Genomic DNA, 18949 nt, shown 5'->3' with positions numbered 1-18949 from the left:
GTGGAGTGTTCTATATATGTCTCTGAGATCAAGTTGGCTGATTGTGCTCTTCAGCTCTTCTGAATTTTTATTGATTTTCTTACTGGATGTTCTGTCCTTTACTGAGAGTGGTGTGTTGAAGTCTCCTACTATTATTATGGCACTGACAATTTCTGTTTTTAGTGCTGTTAGAGTTTGTTTTATGTATTTTGGACCCATCATTGGGTATGTAGATGTTTATTATGGTTAAGTCTTCATGGTGGATCAACCCTTTAATAATTATATTCCTTGTCTTTTATGGTGGATTTTGTTTTCAAGTTTATCTTATCTGAAATTAGTATTGCCACTCCTGCTCTTTTTTTGGTAGTTATTTGCTTGATATATTTTTTTCTTTCCTTTGATTTTTAATAAATTTACATCTTTGTTTCTAAGGTGTGTCTCTTGTGGATAGCATATTAATGGATCTTTTTTTTTTTTTTATCCATCCGTCACTCTGTGGAAGACCAACGGCTTTTTTATTACAAATAACTTTTTACAACATAAACCATCACTATATGCATGGACCTTGCTGGATGAAATACATAGGAATTAAATCTACCACATTTGTGGAGAGACTATGGAGAAGCTCAATATCATCACTTAGAACAAGGCCAGTGGCAGACCACTGAACAGGCCATGAATTGTACATGTGCAAGCTCAAGGTGAAGCTGAAGGAAATTAAACAAGTCCATGAGAGGCAAAGTAAGATGGTCAGAATCCCACCTGAATTTAGAGACCATATCAAGAATACATTTGGTGCATTGAACACTAATGACTAAAACCAGAGAAGTTATGGGATGACATCAAGTGCATTATACGTGAAAAAAGCAAAAGGGCATTGAAAAGACAGACAGAAATAAAATACGAAAAGAAGATTTCAAAGGATGTCTTGAGAAGACAAAGTAAAGAATTATAATGAAATATGCAAAGACCAGGAGTTAGAAAACCAAAAAGGAAGAACATGCTCAGCATTTCTCAAGCTGAAAGAACTGAAGATAGAATTCAAATCTCTAGGTGTGATACTGAAGGCTTCTATGGGAGAAATAATGAACCACTCAGGTAGCATTACAAGAAAATGGGAGGAATACACAGAGTCACTGTACCTGAAAGAATTGGTCTACAGTCGACTATTTCACGAGGTAGCCTATGTTCAACAGACCATAGTACCGAAGGAAGAAGTCCAAGCCGCACTGAAGGGAATGGCAAAAAACAAGGCTCTAGGAACTGACAAAATACCAACTGAGATGCTTCAACAAACGGATGCAGTGCTGGAAGTGTTCACTCGTCTATGTTGTGAAATTTGGAATAGTTTCCTGGCCAACCAAATGAAAGAGATCCATATTTGTGCCAATTCCAAAGAAAGGGGATCCAACACACAAGTAAAATTTTGCTGAAGATCCTTCAAAAGCAGTTCCAGCAATACATCCACCGGGAACTGCCAGAAATTCAAGCTGGATTCAGAAAAGAACATGGAAAGAGGGGTATCATTGCTGCTGTCATATGAACCTTGGCTGAAAGCAGAGAACACAAGAAAGATGTTTACTTTTGTTTTATTGACTATGCAAAGGCATTTGACTGTGTGGATCATGACAAATTATGGATAACACTGTGAAGATGTGGAATTCCAGAACACTTAACCATGCTTATGAGGAATCTGTACATAAACCAACAGACATTTGTTTGGACAGAACAGAACAAGGGATTCCTGTGTGGTTTAGAGTCAGGAAAGGTGTGGGTCAGGGTCGTATCCTTGCAGCATATTTATTCAATTTGTGTGCTGAGCAAATAATCCCAGAACCTGGCATCAGGATTGGAGGAAGGCTCATTAACAACCTGCCATGTGTAGATGACACACCCTTGACTGCTGAAAGTGCAGACTGCTTGAAGCACTTACTGATCAAATACTATAGCCTTCTGTATGGACTGCATCTCAGATTAAGAAAACAAAAATCCTCACAACTGAACCATTAAGCAACAACATGATAGATAAATGGAGAAAGGATTGAAGTTGTCAAGGATTTCAGTTTACCTGAATTCACAATCAATACCCAAGGAATCAGCAGTCAAGAAATCAGATGACATATTGCGCTGGGCAAATCTGTGGCAAAAGGCCTCTTGAAAGTGATGAAAAACTAGGATGTCACCTTGAGGATTAAGGTGCTCCTGACACAAGCCACAGTATTCTCAGTTGCCTCATATGCATGTGAAACCTGGACAATGAGTAAGGAATACCAAATAAGAATTGGTGACTTTGAATTATGTCATTGGAGAAAAATATTGAACATATCATTGACTGCCAGAAGAAAGAACAAATCTGTCTTGAAAGAAGTACAAGAATGCTCCCTAGAAGCAAGGATGGTGAGGCTTTGTCTCAAGCAGTTTGGACAAGTTATCAGGAGGGATCAGCCTCTAGAGAGGGACATCGTGCTTGGTAAAGTGAAAGGTCAATGAAAAAAAGTATGACCCTCAAGGAGATGGATTGACACTGTGGCTGCAACAATGGGCTCAAGCACAGCAAAGACTGTGAAGTTGCACATGACTGGGCAGTGCTTCCTTCTGTTGTACACAGGGTTGCTATGAGTCAGAGTCGACTTCCTGGCACCTAACACCAACAAGGGTGAATTGTTGAGTATGATTTTACTAGATCATGATGAGGGGGTAGAATATTTCAGACTGACATTTGCACTGTGGATAACCAAGTTTCCTTATGATGGAAACACTCTGTGTTCCTGCATTAAACTGTTCAGATAGAATCCCAGTCATATACTCTTGTAACTCTAGCCAACTCACAAAGTAGGTGAATAAAAACAGTATGTGTTTCAGGAAAATGACCACGGGACTTGATTTTAATTGAAAGAAAATTAAGCCAACCAATTTTGCATTGCCACACCAGCTTTATAATTACCAATGATAAAACAAAGTTACATTAAAATGGAACAACCTAAGGGAGAGTAAAGTATGATTGATCAGCTTCAACTGAGACAGGCTCCTTCACATATGGAGTTCCCAAGTTCCTCATTTCTCCATGATCATGTGTGGGCTCCTTCAGATATGGAGTTCCCAAGTTCATCACTTCTCCATGATCATGTGTGGCCAGTGCAAAAAAAAGGCCAGAGCGAGTAATTGAAGGAGTAAGCGGGGTATTCCCATATGAGGGAATTTTTGGCAACATTAACAAAACTCACACTTCCACTGTTAAAATCAACAAACACACCAACCTTCCCCAGAGGTTTCTCTATGTACTGAGAAAGCACTGGGGAGGTGGTGAAAAGATGGTAACCATTATCCCCCTTCACACATAAAAGAAGAAATGTGTCCCCAGATTCAATCACTGAGCAGTTCTTCCTTAGCCAAGTATCCTTACAGACCCCTATAGCCCAGTCCCAAGAGCTGTCCACATGCATCTCCCAGTAGTGTTTTCCAGAGCTGAAGGCCTGGGCTCCCCATGTAGCAAAGTAGTTGGATCTTCCAGATGGAAAAGGCACCTCTCGAAGGTCATGTCTAAATATCAAACTTCTCACGTCATCAGACAGCATGATATCGTGACTGCTTGTTTCATAATTCAAGGAAATGTTCACTGCGGAAAGAAGAGAATATTCCAGTCAAAATCAGTTTTTAAAGTCTTACGAGATCTAGAGTGTCATTGGAAAACCGACCAAGACTTTAAGTGCAGCTTGGTTGGAAAATGTCATTAGATTCAGGGGCTACCAGTATATCTGCAGAATTAACAAATACCTAATCTCAATGGAAAAAAATCACAAAGATTTTTTACATTTCACTTCCCATTAGAAACAGAAGACCTTCCCATAAGGCCTAGTCATTGCTATGAAATTAACTTCAGTGCCCCTCTTCAGGGGAAAGATCCTTAGAAATAAATAATTGGTGATCACTTTGCCAGGCATACTATGATACTCCAGTTAAGGAAACAAATTCCAATTAAGAATAAAAAGATCTAAATACATCTTCTTGGAAGAAGTTTTCTACTAAGAATTTTCTGGATTTTACTCCTGGTTTCACCTCAGGCTTGGTCTTCATCTGCATGCCAGTCTAACCTCCCTGGTTTAGGTCTACTATGGAATTCTGTATACTGTCTCATCAACCACCAACTTGTTTTACTGTTGTTCTTCCCAAATTCTTATTTTATGCCTTTCATTATTTTATGTTTATGGACAAAATTTTCTAGCTATATCAACTACAATGTGCATTATTACAAATTCAATTACTAAGAAGCTTTACAGCAAAAATATTTAAAAAATTACAATTTGCCAACTGTTATGGGTTGAATTGTGCCTCACCAAAATATGTGTCGCAAATCCTAACTTCTATGTCCGTGTTTATAATCCCACTTGGGAACGGATTATCTTTGTTGTGCTAATGAGGCAGAATTACTGTAGGATGTCTTGAGTCAATCTTTTTTGAGATATAAAAGAGATTAAAAAGCAAGCCAGCAAGCAGAGGTGGGAGAGGAAAGACACCATGCCAAATGAAGATCACCAAGGAGCAAAGGAATAAGAACTTCCCCAGAGCAAACAGAGGGTAAGCCTGCCCTTAGATCCAGCACCCTGAATTCCAACTTCTAGCCTCCTAAACTGTGACGAAATAAATTTGTATTTGTTGAAGCCCCTCATTTGTGGTATTTCTGTCATAGCAGCACTAGGTAACTGACATCAATCCTATCACCATAACTAACTGTACTTTAGTTAAAACTTGAATGCCCTAACTAAAAATGGAGTTCTATACCACTAAATGAATGAATAACTGGTATTTTATCTCAGAAAGGTTCTAGGAGCCCCCCCTTTTTTTTTCAGAGTTTAAATATATATTTAATTTTTTTTTCTACTGAACATTTTTTTATTGTACTTTGCCTGAAGGTTTACAGAACAAGCTAGCTTCTCATTACACAGTTAGTACACATATTGTTCTATGAAATTGGTTAACAAGCTCACGACATGTCAACATTCTCCCTTCTCGAACTTGGGTTCCCCATTACCAGCCTTCCTGTCCCCTCCTGCCTTCTAGTCCTTGTCCCTGGGCTGCTATGCCCCTTTAGTGTCATTTTGTTTTATGAGCCTGTCTAACCTTTGGATGAAAGGTGAAACTTCAGGAATGACTTCATTACAGAGCTGAAAGTGTATCCAGGGGCCATACTCTCAGGGTTTTTCTCCAGTCTCTCTCAGACCAGTAAGTTTGGTCTTTTATTGTGAGTTAGAACTTTGTTCTACATTTTTCTCCAGCTCTGTCCAAGACTCTCTATTGTGATCCCGGTCAGAGCAGTCAGTGGTGGTCTTCAGGTACCATCCAGTTGTACTGGACTCAGTCTGGTGGAGGCCATGTTAGTTGTGGTCCATTAGGCCTTTGGACTAATCTTTCCCTTGTGTCTTTAGTTTTCTTCATTCTGCCTTGCTCCTGAAGGGGAGGGACCAGTGGAGTATCTTAGATGGCCACTCACAGGCTGTTAAGACCCCAGGTGCTACTCATTAAAGTAGAAAGCAGAGCATATTCTCTACGAACTGTGTTATGCCAGTTGAGCTAGATTTTTTCCTGAGACCATGGTCCCCACAGCACTAGGAGCCCTTTTTGATTGTTTCCTGTCTCTCGTTGTCTAATTTATTACAGGCATGAATCACATTTATCCTTTCACCAGCTTTCATTTAGATTTTTTCATGTTATCCCAGGGCAACTATGACTATAAATGTCTCTTAGGAGGCTGTTCTCTCCTAAATCAAGGGTTAATAAAAAGGGCATAAAAAACGAAACCCATTACTGTCAAGTGGATTCCAACTCATAGTGACCCTACAGGACAGGATAGAACTGTCCCACACTGTTTCCAAGGAGCTGCTGGTGGATTCCAACTGCAGACCTTTTTGTTAGCAGCCAAGCTCTTAATTGCTCTGGCACCAGGGCTCCATATTATCCAAAGAAAACCATTATTGAAGGACAATGCATGGGGTCCCATCATTGGGCTACCACTCACCTTGGAATTGGTTGAACCTGTCTATCAGTCCAGTGATGGGCCTGGCACTGAGCGCTGGGTTCACAGGCTGGGGCATGTGCAGTTGCACGGACTCACTCCTACACGGGGAAAGATTCAGGTAATCTTTCAGGTGCCAAAGGGGTCATCACAGTATGTACAAAAGATGTCAGCATTCAACGGAATAATATGTTTCATCAGAATTCCTTTCTGATATTGTAGTGTACCTCCATGTTCCTGGGATAAGACTGTGCAATTCTAAGGGATTCTTTCTTTTCTTCTGTCCCTGCCTCCACCCCCTTCTTATCATAGATGCCTGCCTCTCCTCTAACGCCTGGAAAAGCTAGTCCATGCACTTTTATATGTTAATGATTTTGAAAACTAAAATCATGCATAGCTGTTTTCTAGTGACTTCTGTATTGAACCCTACAATGTATACCTCCATGAGCACAGAAAGACAAAACAAAACTAACTTCTGATAGAGTGGGATAGAAAATTATATTCAGTAAAACACACACAGATACATGTGCTCACATAAATACACATGCACACAAAGATTTACTATCTCAATAACTTCATTTTGGTAGAAACACTTTGATCTCTTTACTAGCTCTCAAGGTGCTCTAGTTTGCATTGAAGGCCAAACTTACCTCTAGTTTGCACTGAAGGCCAAACTTACCTTGTCAATGTGTCTTCCAAATTCTGTAAAGAGATAAAAAAAAGAAAAACTCAGAATTCTTCAGAAATTCTTTTTTTTTATGCCTAATCAGTCTTTGGATTTGGGAAATTTCAAAAAAATATCAAACCTTCCTTTCCTTCCCCCCCGCCCCCCGCCCCGGATTTTATAAATTTCTTTTACTTTTCCTCTTTAAAGGAAAATCAGAGTACCACGCATTGACAGAAAATAAATTCTCGATGGCTAAGGGCTCTGAGGGTGAACAAAGACAGAGCAGGACATGAGTAGGGACTGCATTACTACAACCATCAGTTGTCTTCAAGGTGGTCTTTTCACAGGGCTTGTTTCCAAAGGGTAATGTGCCTCAGAACAAGCACAACTCAAGCCTAGGACTTCCAAACAGAAGGAGGACATGAATGCTAGCTTTTCCTCTTCCTCACACTGCCGACCTGGAGACAAAAAGGTCTACAAAGAAGTTGTTCCTTTCTGTTGGATAGAAAAGTGAATTAAATAAAGAGAATTGGGAAGGGAAACTACTCTCACAATTCCTCAAAGTTTTGTTGTTCCTGGTTAGGATAAGAGTTGAAGTTTATATCATATTCACTTGGACAATAATAGTCTGGACAGGAGCAGAAGATGCAGAAATAGGATTTTGGTTTGAAATATGTAATGGAAGTCAAAGATGTGAATTTGAACTAATATCCTCATTTCTTACCTGGAGCAGCTCCACGTCTGGTTTATGGCACAAATTCAGCAGCTCCTCAAACATTTCTCTTAGGTGGTTTTGTTTTTGAACCATTGTGGTTTGACTTTTCTTGAGTTGCTGTAAAATCCTTTTGCGTTCACTTTTCAGTCCCTCTAAATGTTGTTTTTCTTCCCTGTGGAGAACTGGATGCAACTTCCGATACTGATCTCTGATCATGTCTCTCTGTAGGCATATATAATCCTGCAGGGACATGGATTTCCTAGATTACACACCCAGGCTGCCTTTATCCTTCACCACTTAAACCTCACTCATTTCTCTTTGATTCATGATCATGTAATCCACCAACCACGTACATACATGTTAAATTCATGTCTTTCCACTTAACAGAAACCATGCTCATCCCTCTTTCCTTACTTTATTTTTCATTCCGTGTTAACTACAGAAACCCATTCTTTCCTCTAAACACTATAATTCACTTCTTAAGTTCCTGAAATTCTGTAGAATTTTTTTTCAGAGTTAATTTTTAAAATACGTTGTTGTTGTTAGGTGCTACTGAGTCAGTTCCAACTCACAAGGACACTATGTACAACAGAATGAAAAACTGCCTGGTCCCAAGCCATCCTACCCTAATGATCTTTTTTATGTTTAAACTTATTGTTGCAGTCACTGTGTAAGTCCATCTCATTGAGGGTCTTCTTCTTTTTCCTGACCCTCTGCTTTACCAATATATGTTCTCTAAAATATGAAAGATTACATGTAAAAAGATAAATTTATGCTTGATTATTTAATACTCTGATCTGTTACTAATTTAGCCTCTCATCTCAAATCTCCTCAATCCTAGCCTGATGATTCACTCTTAGCAGAAATGTTGCCTACTAGTCTGAGGATTAGAAATCATCAGACAAAACCTCCCTAAAATTCCTAATCCCATACCCTCAATCTGATTTCTCCCATCACTATCCCTTGTGGCCATGGATGGGATTCCTTCCTGGTAATGCGTTCTTAAGACTTCAGGGTCTCATTTTGTCTTAACATTACAGGAACATTAACCCTTACTCCATTGCATGACCCCTGCCAATACCCACGTATTCATTCTCTCCTCACCAAGTCCTTTTCTTTCTCTTTTCCCCCAGTTTTACAACATGTTGAAATTTCTCCCAGTTGATCCTATATCATTCTCTAGCCACTACATTATCGCTTTTCACTATCACAGGTACACTTCCTAAATTGCTATTTAAACCTTTTTCTCCCCATGGCCGTCTTTATACTAATCAGTATGACATCCCTGTAGTTCCCCATTATGTACTGTTTAATTTCTGGATTTCACCTTAGTCAGAAATCTCTGCTTGAAATGGCCATGGATTTTTTACACTTGTCCTTTAAAACTCAAATTGATTGTGAACCTCTCTCCAAAACTTTTTCTCAACTCCTGACCAACGGTTTTTGAACTTCTCCAAATCCCTGCATGTGCCTCCGTTTCAGCACTTTTTGCACTTTGTTCTGATGGCCTTTTTCTCCCTAGTCCCTGGTGTACTGAATTCTAGAAATTCTAAGTGTCCTACTCTCCTACATAAAAACAGCAGATCCTTTTTCCTACTGATGAGCTCACTCACGGAATCTCCTGGCAATGATGATTAAAGCTCAAGTTCTTAGTAGGTAAGGTCCCACCATGTCTGTACCAAGCTGGTTATGAGGAAAACGTGGTCTCAGGCTTACCATCCACAGGTTGATTATTCTGCACTCCTCGTTTAGATTTCTCTGATTTTCTTGGATCTTTCCCATAAAGACCTCATTTGTTTTAAAAGCTTCTCCTGTAAAAACAAAAATACTGAATTAAGCACCAACAGAACAAATATTATAGATTTCAGACCCTTACTGACAGCTAAAGACCAGGGATGTTAGATGAACATACTTTCGGGCAAGTGGAAGGGTCATGTTTCACTGGCTACCCGATAGTCATCCCTTCTGGGAGTTTCAGGCTATAGAGCCACATAAAGTAATGAAACAATTTTCCTGAGAAAACTGTCAAATAAAGGCTTTATGTAATGTAATTAAATTTCCTATAAATATCTTGCTAATTCTCTATACTATTATCCTACATGTTTGTCCAGTATTACTAAATATGCTTCCAGTAAAAAAAAAAAAAAAAGCACTTGTTAAACATGTAATTTTTATAGCCAGGGGCTATTTCTAAAAATGTGAGTGTTATGGTGTCCTGTGCTTCACTTTGCATAATCAAATTAATAATAATCATTAAGCGAATTGCCCTGCCACTCGAATACACCCTCTGCGAAAGCAGATTTCCTTACCTATTTTATTCACAGCTTTACCCTTCCCACCTAGAACAGTACCCAGCACATATAAGACTCCCAGTGATGAGTGAATTAATCATAATCATGGTACTCATCTTCCTTATACTCTCTTAGCTCTATTATTCTCCAGCTTTCAAAGGCTTTCAGAAGCATCACTTACCCGGTACTTCTCAACAGCGTATTCAATGGAACAGTGTCTGTGAGCCTCGTGCTCCTGAGAGGAAGAACAGAGCAAACAGAGTAGGTTCTTGCTCTCTTCACAGAACATCTTCTTTGTCTCCTTGTGTGTCCCACACATCTGATCCTCAGAGCTCAGGAACTGGCAGAGACTGGCTTGTCTGGCAAGGGACACCAGATTCTTCACAAGAATATTGGATTTGATGTCTGTCTTCTTTGATGTTTCCCCACATAGAGGACAACGGGTAGTTTTGGCTTCTTCCCAGGAAATGTATAGACAGGGCCTACAGAAGCTGTGCCCACAGCCTGTGGTGACAGGGTCTGTAAGGTAGTTCAAGCAGATGCAGCAGGTGAGTTCCTTTCGGAAGGCTTGGGAGATGTTGGAGTCCATTTTCCTGAGGGAAGAAAATCAGGAGAGTTTGTCATTTGCCCCAGAGAGACAAAAGACTAAGCAAACTTTTATTCCAATTGTGATTCAATACTATACTTACCTCTAGGCCTGATATAGTTTCTTTTGCTAATGACAAAAACTGGAAACTGACACAAGGACAGCTCTAGAGCTCTGTTGAAAACTTGGTTGGCTTCCTGATTAACATGATCTACACCATCAACTCCATGTCTCCTCCATAAAGAACCTGTTTGTGTCCTTTCCTTCTTGGGCTTGTGCTTCAATAGTTTGACTCAATCTCTAGTATTCTGATTGGTGGAAAAGCCAATCATAATGTTCCTAGTGACTGATTGGTTTAGCAAAGCTCATGCGACTAAACTTTTTACCTTTACTATTTCATTTAATTGACAAAACCATCCTATAAGGATGACTAATCCAAAATCATACCGACAGTTAATGTTGGAGCCAAAACTCATACCTTTGACTAAAATTAAAATCTGCTAACCGTTACTCTCCAAGATACCATACAGACAGAATCAAGCAGCCAGGTTCTTATCAACTATTTTAATTTAAGCGAACAGTTCTGGTATTTTTACTCACCAAGACTGTCTCTGAAGTAGGGTTATAATTCTAATACAAAATCCTTAAAGAGAGAATAAAAGTTGAAAATAATAAAACACAGTAATGGGCAGAATGCACATTTGTCTCCTGCCCCTCACCTATAATACAGAAAGTGTCTTTCTTGAAACTCACTGTAAAAAATGCATTAGAAATATGTACATGAAAAACATAGTCACCAAATCAAAATTTCTTCTTTGAAACTCTGTTAATTCAAACAGAATGTAACAAAAATTCAATTTCGGAATACAAAAGTGTTAATAAGAATTTAACAAAGCTTTGTAAAATTGGGAAACTCTGCTGGTATGGTGGTTAATAGCTTTGGCTGCTAACGAAAAGGTCGCCAGTTCAAGTCCACCAGACACTCCTTGGAAACTCTGTTGGGCAGTTCTCCCCTGTCCTGTAGGTTCGCTATGAGTCAAAATCAACTCAATGGCAACAGGCTTTTTGTTTTGTTTTCTTTGGTTGTAAAATTGGATCAGATTTCAGTCAGAATCTTTATATATGAATATGTATGAAGAAGCCCTGGTGGTGCAAAGGGTTAAGCCATGTTGGTGGTTCCAATGCATCCAGTGGCTCCTTAGGAGAAAGACCCAATAATCTGCCAGGAAAATCCTATGGGGCAGTTCTGCTGAGTCATGTGGAGTTACTACATGAGATAATCTACTCATCAGCTCCTAACAACAAGCGTTTAAAAACATCCTTTTATCTACACTAGGCATCTAAAGAAATCAAAAATTAAAGAGAGTAGCAATATCTTCCGCACCCTTTCAAACTATTAGCAACCACCCCTTCACACTGTGAAAAGATGAAAGTATCATGCAATAGTGAAAATCAGCACAAAATAACAAACTGTGCTTTTTAAAATTGATTTAGCTAAAACATTGGGTTCTCATCTTTACACTCAATGAATATAGACGGCAGTCACATTTCTGATATTCCTGCATGGTAACCAGTAACAATTTTCTGCCCAAACATTTCCTGGCTTCTTAAAAATTTATATCAGTAAACAGAATTTTCTAAAGAGACACCAGTATCAAAAAAATTTTTTTTTTTTGTCCAAACCATTCATTGCATTATATACTTATAGTAGAATAGTCTTTTTACGCATTGACTTATGCACTACATTTAGACTACTACATTTATCAACTTCTTATAGAATTAAGTACTTCTATTCCTTTTTCTGAAACCCTGGTGGTGTAGGGGTTAAGAGTTTGGCTGCTAACCAAAAGGTAAGCAGTCCAAATCCACCAGGCGCTCCTTGGAAACCTTATAGGGCAGTTCTACTCTGTCCTATAGGGTTGCTATGAATCAGAATTGACTCATCGGCAGTGGGTTTGGTTTTTTATTCCTTTTTCAGGAACCACACAAAGTACAAAATTACAAGATACCTGGCTACTACTTTCTTAGTCCTTATAATCCATATAAACATTCAAGGCATACATAAAAATAAGACAAAATGCAATCACCCTATTAAATCTAATATATAATAATATTGACAAAACGGATTAATTCATATGTACGTTAAGGAAAGGACTAATTTTTGCAAAGTAGACAAATGAAATCATTTCATAGAAAAACACCTCAATTTCCTGATTGATAAACTAAAATTATTTTTGGTTTGTTTCGGTTTGGGAAAGTAGCGGGAACTCCCCTTCTGTATATTGTACACTCACCTAAGTCACCTAAGGAATATGTGAAGGATTTCGCGAACGCTTGCTGTAGAAGTAGTGTTACGGAAGTCAGTTCTGGGTTCAACTCCTTCCGATGTGGTCACAGGAGCTTTCAGAAGACTCCGCAGGCAAGACAGATCCAAAGGCACTCTGTCTCTTCTGGAGAAGAGTGAGCGTGGTTTCTTGGGTGCCTTTTATTGAGCCCAGAAGACCACGCCCAGCTCTTCCCAGTGATTGTGTTCAGTGGGTCTTCTAATAGGTGTTACTGAGAATGATTAGATTTCTTCAAAACAAAAGAAATGATTTATTTAACACCTTAACACCCTCCATAAGTAAACAAACCTCCACAAACATCATCTCATCAAGAAATATGTATTAACTTTTGGCAAACACAGCACAGGCCTGCAAAGAGGGACAAGATGGCAGATGCTGACACTGAAGAAAATGTTCCCGGCGTGCAGCAGTGTCTACCACCCCAGTTTTTTTCCCCTTCATTTGCATGTCCACCCAGAGGCAGGTGGTGGACCTGTGAGACAGTGTGAGGGCTGCCCTGAAGGAGAAGGATTTCTTAAAAACTGTGGAAGGGAGAGAGCTGAAAAGTGTGAAGCCCTCAGAAACTCCCAAGGAGTTTGTCATCCCTTTGATCTGGAATGAATACTGCAGGCAGCTACTGACCCAGGCCCCTGAACATCCAGAGATGCTGAGGCCTTGGTGGATGGGGTGCTGATATACTAGGCTGTGAAGGAGCTCATTGAGGAATTCAAGTAGTCGCTGGAACACAGAGACAATGAGGGTGTCGATTCCAGGATCGCTATCCCCATGATCCAGAAAGAATGCATCCCCAAAGGCGAAGCGGCAGACACCGAACACCAGGCTTACTGCCAGGGGAGGCAGATTATGAGGCCATCCCTGTGGAGGTCTATGAGCTGTCCATACTGCAGGTCATGGGCTGGAAACCTGGCAAGAACATCAGCCGAACTTTCAGTCAAGCAGTGAAGCCCCATGTCAATTCACAGAGGCCCAAGGGGTTAGGGGTAGGTGCCAGCCCGACCCATGCCAAGGCCCCCACCAGCCCCCCCGACTGCCAAAGCCAGATGAGGTACAAGAGGAGAAGGAAGAACAACCTCACTAACTGGCGCCTTGAGGAACTGTACTGGTCCTGTTTGGCCTCCACTGAGGCTTCCATTGGAAGGTAAAATGCCTCAATCCTGACAATGTTTGGGCCATGGTTCTGGCAGCGGAGAGCCAAGTGGTGACCGTTTGTTAGTACTGCCTGCGGCCTGTCTCCTTGCATAGGTTTGACAAGAACCTCTTGGATCTTAGCCAAGTGAGCAAAGCTTCCTCAGAACAACTGAAAGGAACTGCCTTGTTATGGAAGGCCTTCAGGGATAAAGACCTACATGTTCAGCAGGAGGACTCCGAAAGAAAGCAGAAACACCCTCTGGAGTGACAAGAAGGAGAAAGCAGCCCCCGGGAGCCATACTATTTTCGCAGAGACCTGGGTGTGTGGGTTGTGGACAAGCTACACAAGGGCAGCAAATATTACAACATCCAGATGAGAATTGAAGACATCCTGAGCCCAGATACTTGTGTGTGTCAGACCCTGATTTCCAAGGTCAAGGGAAACTGTGTGATGGTGGTGCTGGGACCATAGGCTGGAAGGGTGGGACGTCTGCTCGGCCAGGACACACAGCAGAGCCGGGCTTTAGTAACAGCCGTGGACAGAGAAATCAGTTGGTCGAGCTTCACTCTGATGCTGTCTGCTGGTACATGGACCCCAGTGATTCAGATGGAGTCTGACCCATGTGACCCACTCCAGTCCCCTAGACTCTTCCCAGTTCTGTACAGTATAAAAAACTTGCTTTTAGTAAGATTGGAATATAATTTTTTGCATCCACACTTGCAAGTGCAGTACTGGTACAGGAACAAGGACAAAGATGAATCGACCGGAAGCGATGCTAGAGACAAACCCAATATTCACCAGAATTTAGTGTATAAAAAAAATCATTTCAAATAAAAACGAAACATTTTTTCAGCTATGAAACCCCACATCCTAAATTTATATATAATTTTTCTTAACTTTTATTTTGAATTGTATAAAAAAGTAGGAAAGAGGATGTCATCAGTTTAGGATTTTAGCAAATGTTTTGGAAAATTTGGAAATGGTTTGCCTGAGGTTGCTTTAATTATAGCCTTCAGGTAGGAACAGTTTGTATTTTATTTACTGATTTATTTTTGTATTTTAATGCAAGAATTTAATGTAAGGCCAGCTTTGGCCTCCACTCCAGAATGGAGGTTTCCCCCACCCTGCACACTCCAGATCAAGCCTCTAAAGGCTCAAGAACAGCAGGAGGACCAGGATTCTCTGTCTGGCACTTCCCATCCCAACTCAGGGAAAACAGGAAAGAATGGCTAGGAAGCCCCAGCTCAGGGACCCATGAACAAGGATGAGAAAGAGGAATCGGGTTCAGGTAAATTGGATTTTATTTCTACTTGGGAAAGTAATAATGACAGGTTTATGTCCCCAATTCATTTAGCCCACTACTGATGGGATAAATTGAGATGCTACCTTGGACCCTTGAGAAACCCTCCTTCTATTATAATTGTCACCAGATATCCTTCCTGGGGTCTGCGAAAGCCAAGCTGTGGATCTGGAGAAGCAGCTCAGATCTCTGCACAAGAGTGTTTAAAGCACCTCCTTGTGGGCACAGAGATCCTGGGGCCCACAACAGCATGAGCCAGCTGAGACATGGAGAAAGGCTCTGAGGAGCAGGGGTCACTGTCAGGAAGGGAGAGGGGACGTGGGAGCCCCAGTTTCCAGGATGCCCCCATTGTGTGTGCAGGAAGCTCAGTGAGCACCCAAAAGGCCACCAAAGCTTTGCTTGAGCCTTCTGAAATCTTGGGTTTTCCCTGAATTGAGCCTGCCAGGGATAGGGCAAGAGGTGAGGTCCAGATCTGGGAGAAGAGACCAGAGGTTCAGCAGCGACAGTGTATCTGCATTAAGGGGACCAGCTAAGCACATGTCTGGCTGCATAGGGGGTAGAGGGAGTAGAGAGGGGAGTGACATGTTGGGTCCTGTGTCTTAGTTGTCTAGTGCTGCTACAACAGAAATAAAAGTGGATGGCTCTTAGAAACAAGTTTATTCTCTCACAGTCTGGGAGGCTAGAAGTCCAATTTCAGGGTGCCGGCTCAAGGGGCAGACTTTCTCCCTCTGTCTGCTGTGGAGGAAGGTCCTTGTCATCAATATTCCCCTGTTCTAGGAGCTTCTCTCACAGGAACCTGGGTCACAACTTTCTTGGTGGCATGTGGTCCCCCTGTCTCTCTGCTGGCTTATTTCCTTTGTGTCTCGAAAGTGATTGACTTAAGACAAAACCTATTCTTGTAGAGTGAGTCATTCCTCATTAACATAACTGCCTCTAATCCTGCCTGATTAAAATCATAGACGTAGGATGTACAACACATAGGAAAATCTCATCAGATGACAAAAGGATGGACCATCACACAATACTGGGAACCATGGCTTAGGCATATTGCACACATTTTGGGGGGGACACAATTCAATCCATAACAACTAGCAACCCCAGTGATCTCCTGATTCTCCAGCACCAGTGGATGGAGTCAGCCAGATGGGGGAGGGTTGGTCTGAGGGAAGTCTGGATGGAGGGAAATGACAGAGTAAAAATTACATGGGGAGGGGGGAGGCTATTTTCTCAAGACCGCTGGTTGGAAGAAACTTGCCTCTTTGTTCCAGGAACACGCAATTGCTCCAGCAGGAGGGGAGGTTGCCCTTGCTCTGAGGCCAAGGCAGTAGAACTCATCTCTCTGCCCTCCTCTGGTGGCTCCCAGCCCAACACCACAGGCAGAGAGAGGTCTGCTGGATTTCCTGCTTTATTGGAGTCCTGGTGACACAGTGGTTAAGAGTTACACTGAGCTATGTTTGCTAACTAAACGGCTGGCAGTTTGAATCCACCAGCTGCTCCTTGGAAACTCTGTGGAGCAGTTCTACTAAACTGACTCAATGGCAACAGGGTTTTTGGTTTTATAATCCTTCCTGGTATCCATACCCCAGAATTTCCTGCCTAAATCAAGGGCTATACTGGCTTTTCTCTCAGATCTGTTTTCCGCAGGTCAGACCATGCCAACAGCACTCCAGGCCAAGGTCTAAATTCCAACTCAGCCTTCCATGTCATTATGAAGGTACATAATATTTCTCAGAATGGAAGGATGAGATATTTATTGACAGTTTGTTAACAAGAGTTAGACATTTTCAATAACTGGACAAACCTACAGAAATGATTATATAATAACAATAAATATTAATGTACAAATATATACATGCTACTCACCATTACATATAACAATAAATATGAATGTATAATTATATGCATTATTTATTGTTATTATATAATAATTTTTGTATATATACTAATTACAAAATTATTAATAAAATATATTTTATTCCAAAATATTGATATTCTCTAGGAATGATAAGATTAAATTGATTTCATTTTTTTCTGTATTTTATAAAATGTTGGTGAGTAGCATGTGATACTTATGCATACAGAATATAAAATGTAAATGTATTGGGTGTACCCTTTGTTTGACGGACAAGGGAATGGCTGATCCTCATACTGGCCACCTTGCTGAGGCAAGGATACACAGCTCAGAGCTCAGAAAAGCCTAGGTGACCAGAACTGGTAGAGCTGAGTTGTGGAGAGAGGGATGTATGAAGACAAAGGGTCACAGAAATCTGTTGAATGCTTTGTCTGTTAACAGATTCTTTCTTTCTTATTTTTGTTTTTGAGCATCTTGAAACTTTTTCAGAAGGCCAGTAATCTTGGGTAAAACATGAGAGATTGAGATGGTGTTTTATGCCCGAAAGCAGGCTTGTTTTCCCCTACAGTAGGCCTTGTGTATGTGGAATGGGAGGGGTATGACTTAATCTAGCCAGCAATGAGTTTGTTTATGGATTTGTTGATCCTATAGTTACTTTCAAGGATCCCTGTTGGTGCAGTGGTTAAAGCACTCAGCTGATGACCAAAAGTTGGACAGTTCAAACCCTGGAGAAAGATGTGGCAGTCTGCTTCCATAACGATTTACAGCCTTGGAAACCCTATGGGCCAGTCCTATTATGTCCTATAGGGTCACTATGAGTTGGAATCTGTAGGCAATAGGTTTGGGATAGTCACTTCAGGTGCACCAAATGTTTTATATTCTCCTAGGGTTGGATGGTTCTCCAGCCAGGTTTTCCTCAATGACTGCTCCCCACTTAAGTCTTCCTTCCATACTTTTTCTGGTCTCCCAACAGAAACTGCTTTTAAGTGTTGTTGTTGTTAGGTGCTTTTGAATTGTTGTGACTCATAGTGACTCCATTCACAACAGAATGAAACACTGCTCCGTCCTGTGCCATCCTCCCAATTGCTGCTGTTTGAGCCCATTGTTGCACGGCTCAAGCATACTACTGTTGATTGAAACTGGTTTCCAATTTGGGGCTATTCTGAGGAGTGATGAAAAGACAACATTTTGCATAACTTTGACTGAGTATGTGTAGGCATTTCCACCAGGAGTACACAGGCATACCTCAGAGATACTGAGGTTTCAGTTCCAGACCATTGCCATGAAGTGAATATCACAATAGAGGCACACGAATTTTTGTTTCCCAGTGCATATAAAAGTTGTGCCTACCCTATACTATAGTCTATTAAGTATGCAATAACATTATGTCTAAAAAAAAAAGTACATACCTTAACTAGAAAATAGTTTATTGCTAAAAAATGTTAACCATCATCTGAGCCTTCAGCGAGAGTCTTAATCTTCTTGCTGGTGGAGGGTCTTGCGTCTATGTTGATGGCTGCTGATTGATCCAAGTGGCGGCTGCTAAAGGTTTGGGTGTCTGTGGCAATTTCTTAAGGTAAAATTACAAGGAAGTTTGCTGCAGCGGTTGACTCTTCCTTTCACAAAAGATTTCTCAGCAGCATGTGATGCTGTTTAATAGCATTTTACCCACAGAAGAACTTCTTTCAAAATTGGAGCGAATCCTCTCGAACCTGTAGCTGCTTTATCAAATAAGTTTATGTAATATTCTAAATCCTTTGTTGCTCTTTCAACAGTGTTCACAGCATCTTCACCAGGAGCAGACTCCATCTCAAAAAGCCATTTTCTTTGCTCATCCATAAGAAGCAACTCCTTGTCCGTCCAAACTTTGTCATGAGACTGCAGCAATCCAGGCACATCTTCAGGCCCCGCTTCTGATTCTAGTTGTCGTGCTATTTCCACAACTGCAGTTACTTTTTCCACTAAAACTCTGGACCCCTCCAAGTCATCCATGAGAGCTGGAATCAACTTCTTCCAAATTCCTGTTAATGTTGATATTTTGACCTCCTCCCAGAAATCACAAATGTTCATAATGG

At 40.8% G+C, this 18949-nt stretch overlaps 2 pseudogenes; one reads left to right on the top strand and one right to left on the bottom strand.

Annotated features, from left to right (window-relative positions):
- The window catches only part of LOC111752976 (G-patch domain and KOW motifs-containing protein-like), a 29014-nt pseudogene extending 14675 nt beyond the window's left edge, over window positions 1–14339 (top strand).
- On the bottom strand, window positions 3084–10759 carry LOC100661131 (tripartite motif-containing protein 43-like; annotated as a pseudogene).
- Window positions 14340–18949: the final 4610 nt, after the last annotated feature.

Source organism: Loxodonta africana, chromosome 7, assembly GCF_030014295.1.
Source record: "Loxodonta africana isolate mLoxAfr1 chromosome 7, mLoxAfr1.hap2, whole genome shotgun sequence".
In the NCBI taxonomy this organism is placed as follows: domain Eukaryota; kingdom Metazoa; phylum Chordata; class Mammalia; order Proboscidea; family Elephantidae; genus Loxodonta; species Loxodonta africana.
The sequence above is the reverse complement of the archived record's forward strand: the minus strand, read 5'-3'. Positions and strand labels throughout refer to the sequence as shown.